General features: G+C 37.6%; 1 long non-coding RNA gene across 1 annotated transcript in view; it reads left to right on the plus strand.

Annotated features, from left to right (window-relative positions):
* The window catches only part of LOC149132143 (uncharacterized), a 28,827-nt gene extending 21,743 nt beyond the window's left edge, over positions 1 to 7,084 (plus strand). The window contains exons 4-6 of the long non-coding RNA XR_016244837.1: positions 4,209 to 4,262; positions 4,992 to 5,214; positions 6,706 to 7,084. This is a non-coding gene — a long non-coding RNA (uncharacterized LOC149132143). The remainder of the gene's footprint in view (positions 1 to 4,208; positions 4,263 to 4,991; positions 5,215 to 6,705) is intronic.
* The last annotated feature ends 3,802 nt before the right edge of the window (positions 7,085 to 10,886 follow it).

Raw genomic sequence — 10,886 nt, forward strand, 5'->3', positions numbered from 1 at the left:
TTCATCTTCGTCGACGCCTAGAGTTTAGCCGAGAACGTTTTCGCGAGATTCCATATATTGCTACCGTAGAAGTTCCAGCTACCGCAATTGGCCAACTAGTGGAGGGGAGTGAGCGTCTAATGATATTCCAGATGTTAAGCACCTAATCTTGGTCTTTTCTTGACCTGAGATTACAGTTCCATCAAAGAAATAAACTATGGAAAATGTGTCTTACAAACGGAGACTACATCAGCTCACCGCCAAGGTAACTCTGGAAGTGACGTTTCTGCAGCGTGTTTGCGCGTTAATAGTCGTGACATGCCAAGCCCATCATCCAAAAGGCGCCTGGCCAGGGGAACACATCCTTTTCACAGGAAGCGGAAATGTAAACGCTCCAGTTCGACTAGACGTGAGCTGGGGCGAGGTACAACAGTCACGTGATAAGTTATTAAAGAGTTTATGTATGTATTCCGCCACCTCTACACGACCGGTCAGATATAATTTCCCATCGCCCATTTCTGAGTGAGACTGGCCACTCTGTTTCAAACCTCAACCCTGGAGGTCTGGACCAAACCAGACACCGAGCAATTTCACTGGCCCGTCTGTCCATCGACTTCTCATACTGTTCGCTGTCTTAGTTTTATCTATCCAGTCGGCTTGTTGCGATTTATCTTAGCTCCTGCCAGAGCTTTGTATTCCTTTAAAATGGAATTGACTAACTGAACTCCCATGGTATCTGGCACCATGAGTGTGATATTATTCGCATATGCCGACACAGCTCTTCTGCATCTCAATTCGAAGCGGGGATGCTTCAAAAGAGTTCTAGCTTCCGCAGCAAAGGCTCGAGTGCCGCAGTTTGAGGACATTCCTGATGGATCAAGCGCGAGATATGCAACGGTTCTGAGAGGTGGCCGTTTATTTTTACGACCGAACAAGCACCAGCGTGCATTGCTTCGATCCAGCCACTGAAAACCCTCTGCTTTTGGGACTACTGCCAAGTAGCAACAATCGACCCTATCGAAGGCTTTGGACTAATCCAAATTGCTCAGATCCCCGCCGAAACTAGGCTTCCTATTCATTAACACCATAATGTAACACATGAAGTGGAGGTCATCGTGGATGGTTCTTTTGGGAATTGCACACGTTTGAGCTTCTACAACCAAACCGTCCGCGACAAGCGCCAACTTCTTTGGCAACACTTTAGCCAGAATTTTAAACTCTGCATTTTCCAGGGCTATGGGGAAGGAAATTGTCTATAATATCCCCCATATTGCACACTGACATATAAATTATCAAACAGGTTAAATGGATGTTACACAAGGATACTAAGAATGGGCCTCAATATGAAATGGCAGCAACATATGACAAATGGGTGCCTTTATGGGGACCTGCCGGAAGTTATCGAGAAGATCATGCAAAGACGGCTGTGACTATCTGGTCACTGTGTGCGCCACCCTGGACTGGAAGCATCCATATTAGTCTTGTGGAACCCACTTCACGATGATGCAGGAAGAGGAAAACGTCATTACACTTACATTGACACTTGTTTGCAGTCACTGGCCTGGAATATATCCAGGACTTAGAGGCAATGATGGTGGACCGAGAAGTGTAGTGGGTAAACTCTGTTGCTACTGCCCGGGTGCGAACCCGGCCGTATTAATTTTCAGCAAAGTTACTATATCTCGGCTCACAGAATTAGCAATTCGCCAGTTTTGCTGCCAGTTGTGTTAGACGTTTGCCAAGAGGTCACCAAATAGCTCTGGCATGTAACAACAAAATACAAAGGGAAGACAATTCAGATGAATTGAGAGTCCTTTGCCACTTAATACTTCTTGTATCTCGGATGCCCTTATTTGTCCTTTTATAGAGCCTAACTTCTTCCGAGTGTTGCTGCAGGCCGTCGAGCTAGGTATTAAGCCCATACTTTTCTGTGGTCTATCGCTTTCTCTGAAGAGTTGAGTAAAATGCTGCTGAAAGGCCGTACAAATTTGCTTGGAACCGTGCACTACAAATTATCTACCCGTACTCCTCCAGAATTATTCTAAGTAATTGTTGCTTATTTCCAGAGGGACACTTTCCTAAAAAGGACGGTATCTTATCGGTCTCTTTTGCCGAACCGCTATGTTACAGGGACGTAAACACACCAGCACCGGTTGTCAAGCGGTGGTAGAGGTGGCGGCGGTGGGACAAACTCAGACCCCTGCACGGAGATATATATACGACGGGCTTCTTTCAGTTTCCGTCAACCAAATCCACTCACGAGGCTTTGGTTAACTTGGGACTATAGTAGAAGAAACTTGCCCAAGGTGTCACGCAGTGGGACTGAACCCGATATATGTATGTATGTATGTATGTATGTATGTATGTATGTATGCATGTATGTATGTATATATATATACATAGAGAGATAGATAGATAGATAGATAGATAGATAGATAGATAGATAGATAGATAGATGAGTGAGTGTGTGTGTGTGTGTGTGTGTGTGTGTGTGTGTGTGTGTATGTAAATTTAGTGATGACGATTTTAACACAACACCATTCCAACGATCTGTCCCCCACACTCTCTTTTCTTTATTTCTTTCTTTCTTTTTTTCTTTCTTTCTTTCTTTCTTTCTTTCTTCTCTGTCTCCCTTCCTCTTCCTCTCTGCCAACAACAAGATGCAGCGGCAATTTATCACTATCGTTATTGTATTTTGTAGATAAGATCATGCAACTTTCCCGAATGTGACTGGACTTGGGAACGGCATTTATTGTAAAATAAACAAAGTAGGAATAATGGCGAAATGTAGAAAACGAGTAATAAAAGTAATTAAACTCGAACACAAATGTTTTCAATACGTATACACGGGTATGTGATCTCGCACACACACACACACACACACACACACACACACACACACTCACACACACACATTTGTTCATAAATATCTGTGCTGTCCTCATGTGATTGTATATATGTTTTATATTTTTATGACTATTCCTTGATTCCTTGTATGCGTTAGTGTATATATATATATAATGTATATATATATATAATGTATATATGTATATAATGTATATATGTATACTCGCACGCATTCAAACATACACACACATACACATGCACATATCTGTGTGTGTGTGTGTATAAATACATATATAGATAGTTAGGTATACATACATATATATATATATACACTCACATATAATTTATATACATGCATTTATACAAACATCTACACAAACATATAAAAATACACATATACACGTACATATATACACTCACGCACTAACACTCATTTATACCACACACACGCGCACACACACACACACACACACACACACACATTCACATAGACATATATTTATCGTAGGGGCCAAATCTTGGTAAAATAACTTCATGTGTTTGTTTGTTTTGTTTTGTTTTTTTTTTAATTTTATCTAAATACAATTATATTTGATGAAAATTTCGTTCGTTTACTATATAATTAACAGACTAAAATCATTATTCAATTAAAAAAAAATTACAGAACAATTTATTTAATTTTTATATTTTAAACTCCTCAAGTCCACGTGAAATAAAAGATTACCATCAGTAAAATACTCAACTACATCTGGATCATTTATTACGCCTTAAGCGTATCGCCACACGTGTTTTCCGCACCCTCTCTTTCGCTCCTTATTTCCATTTTACTTCGCATTTATCTATTTATTTATTTATTTATTTATTTGTTTGTTTATTTATTTGCGGGTTAGTTTATTTGTTTATTTATCTATTTGCTACATATCAGTACAATATCTTGGTAATTATCATATCCTATCCTATCATTAGTCGCATCTTTTGTTTTTACGAGATATGGGGCTTGGAGTGAGTTTTTTTCTTTTTCCATGATATATATATATATATATATATATATATATATATATATATATATATATATATATATATTATAAGGTTTTTAAACTTTTAAATTTTCATATTCAAAAGAGACCTAGACTTCAAATGTATATATATATATATGTATGTATGTATGTATGTAAGTATATATATATATATGTACATATATATATATATGTGTGTATATATATAATATATATATATATATATATGTATATATATATATATATATATATACATATGCATATATATATATATATATATATATATATATATATATATATATATATATATATATTCGAGATATTTTAGGATTCTGTCTTAATCATTTCTTTTTTTTTATTCGGAAGCTTCCAAGTTACGTCTCCTGAGATTATGGATCTGCAAGCGGAGATCTACAAACAGTAATGATGAATTTATTATTGCGCTTGTTCTAACTCTAGCACTACCAGCTCAATGGCGCTCAGACTGTCAACTATCTCTTTGCACAAAAGTCTTACTGAAACTGTTTTTGCAAGCATCCTCGTGTATATTAACGCGATGGCAACCACTAATTCTACTACAAGATAATTAATTTATCTCCATTTATTTAATTAATTTCTTTAAGGTAAACTGTTAAGAATCAGTCTGTATCTGACAGTTGGGGGCTCGAGTCCCGTTGCTGTTTGTTCACAACTTTTAATTTAAGAAAAGCTTCCTTCAAATATACATATATCATATATACATTTCTATTCTAGGTACAAGGCTCCAAATTTTTGTGGGGAGGGGCCCAGTCGATTAGATCGAACGTAGTACGCAACTGGTACTTAATTTATCGACCCGAAAGGATGAAAGGCAAAGTCGACCTCGGCGGAATTTGAACTGAGGACGTAAAGACAGACGAAATACCGCTAAGCATTTTGCCCGGCGTGCCAACGATTCTGCCAGCTCGCCGCCTTATAAATCATATATATACACTCTTTGAGTAAACTCCAATCTCCCAGTCAGATTCTACTTGATATTTTTTGATTTTTTAAAAATACTCTTTGTTTTCTTGCCTTAAAAAAAAACTGTTAAATTTAACATGAACACGACACGCACACGCAGTTGGTGTTTTTTATTCAGTGAGATATTTATTTCTTTATTACCCACAGGGGGCTAAACATAGAGGGGACAAACAAGGACAGACAAAGGGTTAAAATCGACTACATCGACGCCAGTGCGTAACTGGTACTTATTCAATCGACCCCGAAAGGATGAAAGGCAAAGTTGACCTCGCCGGAATTTGAACTCAGAACGTAACGGCAGACGAAATACCGCTGAGCGTTTCGCCCGGTGTGCTAACGATCCTGCTAGCTTGCCTTCGCCAATCGACAGGTAACAATCGGGCTATCTTTTGAAGATATCTTACTATAAATATATGCATATACGTATTCGTAATCATATATATATACTCAATTATACGTCTACTATAAACAGATGTAACATATAAGATAGGGCACATCTTCATAAAGGTAGACACCTTCTAATTAGCCATCTCCATAATATACACTTTCATGGTGACTACCTTTTGCAGAAAAGATTTTCCCCTTTCACGATTCAGCTGATACAATTAATACACTAACCGACACTTTGTATACATTCTCACACATCACAAAATATCGTAGTCCGTAATTCAGCATCTGGCGACAATTATACGCGATGTATTGCTGTAGTAGTTGTGAGGGGGAAAAACAAACTGAAGCTTAGAATATAAAGAGGTGGTTATTCAGCGAGGATAATTTACTTAAAGAAAGAAAAAAAGAAAAAAGAGAAAAGAAAAGGCAAAGCTTCCGACGTAGAGTCTAATTTGTATCAATACTGCAATTGGCTCATGTTTTTTCACTGAGAATCAGTTATACCTCTCAGTGTCTCCTCTTCAATGATGTTGTGGAAGCGCAATGGCCCAGTGGTGGTTAGGGCAGCGGACTCCCGGTCATAGGATCGCTGTTTCGATTCCCAGACGGGCGTTGTGAGTGTTTATTGAGCGAAAACACCTAAAGCTCCACGAGGCTTTGACAGGGGATGGTGGCGAACCCTGCTGTACTCTTCCACCACAACTTTCTCTCACTCTTACTTCCTGTTTCTGTTGTGCTTGTAATTCAAAGGGCCAGCCTTGTCACACTGTGTCACGCTGAATATCCCCGAGAACTACGTTAAGGGTACACGTGTCTGTGGAGTGCTCAGCCACTTGCACGTTAATTTCACGAGCAGGCTGTTCCGTTGATTGGATCAACTGGAACCCTCGACGTCGTAAGCGACGGTGTGCCAACACTTCAATGATGTTACTAAACCGTTTTTTAAACCTCAGGTCTATGTAGTAGTGTCTAACGTCAAAAGCAGTCTTGTACGGTGAAGGCAACATCGTGTAATATACGCTTTTAGATAACTTACCTTTCATTTTCTACCTCAGAAACAGGACCACATCCACCAAAGTTTAATATATCGTAGCTGGCCATATATAGAATATCTATTAGACTCTTGCACTTCTCAAGATCTTTCTTCCCTAATTTATTCTCGAAACAAAGGTAGCTTTTTACTTGTTTCAGTCATTTGACTGCGGCCATGCTGGAGCACCGCCTTTTAGTCGAGCAAATCGACCCCAGGACTTATTCTTTGTAAGCCTAGTACTTATTCTATCGGTCTCTTTTACCGAACCGCTAAGTTACGGGGACGTAAACACACCAGTATCGGTTGTCAAGTGATGTTGGGGGAACAAACACAGACACACAAACATACTTATATATATATACATATATACGACGGGCTTCTTTCAGTTTCCGTCTACCAAATCCACTCACAAGGCATTTTTTTTTTTTAATCTTTTAGTTTGGAAAGAAATGTGTATGATGAATTCCTTAGCGTCCGAGACTGGTTGGCTGGAAGAAGGCAGCAATAAATAAAGTAGAAACATGGTACCGAAGATGCCGAGCATGGGTATTCAATCGAAAGATAGATTCAATAAACGCCACCAGATGGCTAGTACCTTTAAACGTTGTCTGTAAAATATTTGTACTATCAATCTCATTTATCCTCAATAACTTCATGGAAAAGTGTGGTGTTTTGATCTTTTAACTTTAATCTTTAATCGTTGATTCGGTTCACTCATTTGTCTGCGGCCATACTGGGGCATCGCCTTGAAAGATTTTAGTCGAACATATCGACGCCGGAGCGTATTTGTCTTCTAGGCCTTATTCTATCGGTAGTTTCCGCCGAACCGCTAACCAACGTAATCACACTGACAACGGTTGTCACGCTGTGGTGGCAGATAAGCACATATACAAAGTCTCAAACACACACACACACACACACACACACACACACACACACACACACACACAAATGTACGACTCACAAGACTTTGGTCGGTTTGAGGCTCTTGTAGAAGACACTTGCCAAAAGTGCCACGCAGTGCGATTGAACCCAAGATCGTGTGGTTCCGAAGCAAACTTGTTACAACACACCCACTGTTATTATAAAAATCGATGCGGTTTCAAATTATCTTGTGGTCAGAATGTGGTAATATGATTTTATACAAATTTTATACAGTTAGAACTGTAAATATGTAATAACAGATTGACTCTGCACCACTTTACACAGAGTTTCTCAGAATTTTGTAAGTCCAGAAGAGCAATGGCATTCTCAGATCTAAGGTGTGAAAACTCTTCAGTCTGCGTACATGTCGACATGTTTGACTGTTTTTCCTCTCTTTCCCTGTATGTCTACTACATATGTAGGAAATTCTGTCTGTAAGTGTGCTTGTGGAATTGTTAGCTAACTCATCCTACAGTGTTTTATCGATTGTGATGAAACTTGACTATACAACGAAACAGAATTTGTTTTTTTTCTTCTGTTTTTCTTGCTTTGTTTCTTTTTTGCTGTTTTGAAGACGAAACCATTTAAGTCAACGTTAAGCTCCACAGTGTAGTAAAGATAAATTAGATAAAGATTATCGTATCTATACAACATATTCAGTTTGCTTTCAATTACAACCTTGCGGAGATGTTGTACTAAGACACATTATTGTCTACTTAAATTAACCGATCTTGATAGTTGAACTGTTGACTCCTCAGAACTCATCTGTCTAGTTCAGTTAAAATAGTATTTGAAAAAGCCAGAACAAATGTTGCAAAGCATTTTGCGCAATTCTCTAAATGATTCTGCCAATTCTTTGCCTTGTAGCACACACACACACATACGCACTCACTCTTTCTCTCAAACTTAAACACGCGCACATACACGTGTCTGTGGAGAATGATCATTGCATGTTTAATATAATGTCGTTATTTCAGGAAAGTGTAATGCAGAAAATAAAAACGAAGTCTTAGCGTTGCTACGTCATTAGCAAATCACGTTTTATTAATTAGTTTTTCTTCAAACAGAAAAAAAATTGTCTATTCTCGAAAAAAAGCAAAAACATAAAAAACTGCAAAATCAAAGGAATCTAAAAGTAACAGACGCTATCATACAATAGTTAACGTTTAAATTCTTTAACGTTAATAATATCTGTGGAATCCGTAATTTTCTTTATTCTGTTGACTTGTCGCTCTCTCATTTCTTCGTTTATCATATTTCAATTATGGCAGTCACTCATTTTCATGTAAAAGATATCAGTAAAAATGAATTGCTCAATTGGTTTCGAAAATACCTTTCACCTGACATTCAGAATATTGAAGAACTTGCAACAGGAGCAGATTTTTGCCTCGGCATGGAAATATTATTTCCAGGTAGCATAGATATCAGAAAAGTAAAATTTGTCGATGCTTGTGAGTATTTCAGACGCATGAATTTCAAGCAATTTAGAACTGCACTGAATTCGATTAATTTGAAGAAGGACATTCCTATTGATGACCTGATAAAGGGAACATTTAAGCACAACTTTTTCTTTGGATTGTGGTTTAAAGCATTCTTTGATGCGAATTACAACTCGCAGCCCTATGATATACTCCAGCTGCGCGCTCAATATTGCAAGAAAAAAACGTTAATTAAGAATATCGGTGATACCTCGAAGTCGGGAACACCTACTCCTGAAGTCGATAAGGATTCACCCGAACCCGAAGCAATAATCGAAGCACAATTAATGAATATGGAACAGGATATGAAATGTAAAAACCATACCACAAATACGGAAATCAAAACAGATAAGAAAGATGCACCAAAAATGCCAGTAGATTCCGACGAAATCTCGAGCGCTATGACTGCTAATGACAATAACTACTTCAAGTCAATTACAACGGCACTGGAGCAGAACAACATAAGTTTAGAACATGATAACATGCAACTGAAGTATTCTTTGGAAACTGTTACGAAAAGAAACATTTTGTTGTCAGAAGCAATGAAAAAAATAGAAAGCGCCTGTTTCCCTGTGGCTAATGTTTTGGATACAACTGATTATTTGACACCGAAATTAATTCAAACTTTGAAAGTATTTTACGAGGAAATTGTAGAGATTTTAAAAGACACTAATGAAAAATTTTAAAACGTAATTAATAAAGGATCAGCTAATGACAGCTTTTTATGAAACCTCATTTGTTGATCATTTATTTCTCACGGCGGAAAAAGAAATATCGTGAATGTAAGTTTTTATTTCATCATAACATTATGTATGTGTAACAGCGGATGTACCCGACACTACCCATCTATTGTATCAAGGTATCTGCATGCAGTATTCTGCCTTACAAACTAACTGCCAAAGAAAATCTGTGTCTATTTTAATTAACGAAAATTTACAGCAAAACATTTTTGCTCAATAACAATGTTGGTTCTATGATAAAATGATCATCGGAGTTTCCACATTTTGAAGAGCCCCCATGAAGCTGCTCATATGAAAAGACAGGCTTCTTTTAAGGTCAGTTTATGCACAAGTATTTTAAGAAATTTCAGTAAGTGCCATTGAGATGTATGTATTGCTGATAATAGCGAAAAACTGAGTATGAATCGAAATCGAAACCTTTTAAATTGACTACATCGCTACAGTTGTTTAACTAGGTAGAGGTAACAAAGAAAAAAAGTAGATATGTTGGACAGTCTTGTCGCTGAGAATTTAATATAGTAATAACAAAGAAATATTGCAAGCTCTCGCACAAACCAAATAGATTAATAGGGGTTGCAAATAGTCCCATGTCAATTTTCTCCGGAAATGGTTTTTAAATATGTCACCTGAGATGCACTTAAGCAGTGCGTACAAGGTTTCATAAGAACGTTTGGGTTCCTTTGGAGTCATTGTTATGAGCAGTCATAACATGAAATAAGATATTTAAGGTAAGATTTGAAAATTTTGTTTTCAGTAGTTAGGCCAGCATAGAATTTAGTGTCATGATGTTAAATGTTACAAAACACCGCGAGTGAAGTGTTTGGCAGTAGCCACTCTGTAGTCAACAAATAATCAGTCCTTATAAAAATACAAGGGTCTCACTGGAGAATTTAATCATACATACTCCCTGTTTGAAAAAGAAAAAAGAAACGGAATTTAGTTCTTATTTCTTTATTGCCCACAAGGGGCTAAGCATAGAGGGAACAAACATGGACAGACGAATGGATTAAGTCGATTACATCGACCCCAGTGCGTAACTGGTACTTAATTTATCGACCCCGAAAGGATGAAAGTCAAAGTCGACCTCGGCGGAATTTGAACTCAGAACGTAACGGCAGACAAAATACCGCTAAGCATTTCGCCCGGCGTGCTAACGATTCTGCCAGCTCGCTGCCTTAAAAACGGAATTTAGTTCTGCTTTTTCAGAGCTCTATTGAGTATATACAATAACAAATATAACCTGACTGCACGAAATAAGTCGGACGATTTGCTAAAATAGCTATGAAATACATGTTCCTTATTTTATAAGCTACCTTCTTAGAAAGGAACAAATTGCTTTCGTTTAATGTAATCCATGTTATATGATCTGAATAAAAGTTTGGATGCTCACTGATTTCCTGTTTGTGCTTCATAAAAGTTGATCAGGGTTTAAGTAACATCACCAACGACAGCAACAACAGCAGCAATAACAACAACA

This window comes from Octopus bimaculoides, chromosome Z (genome assembly GCF_046866305.1).
Source record: "Octopus bimaculoides isolate indiv1 chromosome Z, ASM4686630v1, whole genome shotgun sequence".
In the NCBI taxonomy this organism is placed as follows: Eukaryota; Metazoa; Mollusca; class Cephalopoda; order Octopoda; family Octopodidae; genus Octopus; species Octopus bimaculoides.